This window comes from Salvelinus sp. IW2-2015, linkage group LG27 (genome assembly GCF_002910315.2).
Source record: "Salvelinus sp. IW2-2015 linkage group LG27, ASM291031v2, whole genome shotgun sequence".
NCBI classification, from domain to species: Eukaryota; Metazoa; Chordata; class Actinopteri; order Salmoniformes; family Salmonidae; genus Salvelinus; species Salvelinus sp. IW2-2015.
The window spans coordinates 1,391,735-1,393,400 of record NC_036867.1 but is presented as its reverse complement, the minus strand read 5'-3'; positions in this window follow the sequence as shown (position 1 = coordinate 1,393,400).

The window sequence follows — 1,666 nt, the reverse complement described above, 5'->3', positions numbered from 1 at the left end:
GACTCTGGGAAGACTGACCACTGAGAATCTCTGACTCTGATCTCTCCTGTTGGTTTCTGTGGACAAAACATGACACACACATAGACACACACAGAGAGGTAACACACACACACACACACACACACACAGAGGGAATGTTGTGTTTGTTTAATATTGTTTTAGGACTATGAAAATGGACCAAAGGATTAGCCTATGGATTATGAAAACATCAAAATAAATGGGAAAATGGGAGAGGAGAAATGACTAGAGACAGTGTTGTGTAACTCACTGACCATGACCCATGAGTTCTTCTTACCTTTGTTCAGTAGAAAAGTCTCCCTCTCTAAAGTGTATAGGACGACCCATAGACCGGTCACTCTTCATGGACACACAGCTGGGTACAGGGGAGGCTGGTCTCTCCTGCTTGATTGGTCTTCAACACAACAGAGACAAACACTAAATATCTCATCTACTCTGAGCTCAGATGGGGAAACATAAGAAGAGTTTCATTCCAAAACGATATGTATCACTTTTCAGAAATGTTGGTAAATTAGCTTTTATAGTTTAAAGAAATTATGAAAGAGATTGGTGTGTTTTTCCACTATGTAATCATGGCATGGGGTTGTTCAATAACATACATGTATTTGTTTAAAATCTATGAAGGTCTCATGTAGCAAAATTTGAAATTGTGTTTTTTACATTGGATGAAAGTAGAGACTCAGAACTAGAAAATGTTATATCATACACTACAGTTGAGGAACAATGGGAAAGTAATGTTGATTAACTTGTAACCTCACTTTTGAGAAAATGGCATTTGAATGTTTTGGTACCTACTGGAGAGCTCTTCTTTGTCTACAGGGCTGTTACTTTGGCAGATAATGTCACCCATCTAAATAAATAGTACTTTTTTTTAATGAACTAAATGTATGGTGTTTTTGGTGTATGTCAGTTTCATTGTTTGTCATGCAATAAATTGTTTTTTTATGGTTGTAAGTTGTAAAACGAACTAGAAAATGTTATATTTTGCAATTCTGAGTATAAATCAATTTTCAGAAATGTTGGTAAATTTGCTTTTATTGTTTAACTTCTCTAGGATCGGGGGCAGTATTTTCAAGTTTGGATGAAAAGCATACCCAAATTCAACTGCCAGCTACTCATCCCCAGAAGATAAGATATGTATATTGTTAGGATATTTGGATAGAAAACACTCTGAAGTTTCTAAAACTGTTTGAATCATGTCTGTGTGCATAACAAAACTTATTTAGCAGGCGAAACCCCGAGGACAAACCATTCAGATTTTTTATTTTTTATTTTGAGGTCACTCTCTTTTCAGTAGGTTTCATTAGGAAACTAGATTTCTAAGCGACCTGCTTGCAGTTCCTACCGCTTCCACTGGTTGTCAACAGTCCTGAGAAATTGGTTGAGGTTATTCCTTTGTGTAATGAAGAAGTACGGCCATCTTGAAGTCGAGTCACTCGACGTGTCCTGTTTGTTAGAGGCGGGAGACCAGAAAGCATGCTACACATTGTTTTCCTCCGGTATTGAACACAGATCATCCCGTCTTCAATTTTATCGATTATTAACCTGTTATGGCTGTAAGAGGAGCATTGAGTAACCTGGAAAGAGGTGGCCATTTCAAACGGCCTCGTTCTCAATTCTTGCTCGTACAATATGCATATTATTATTA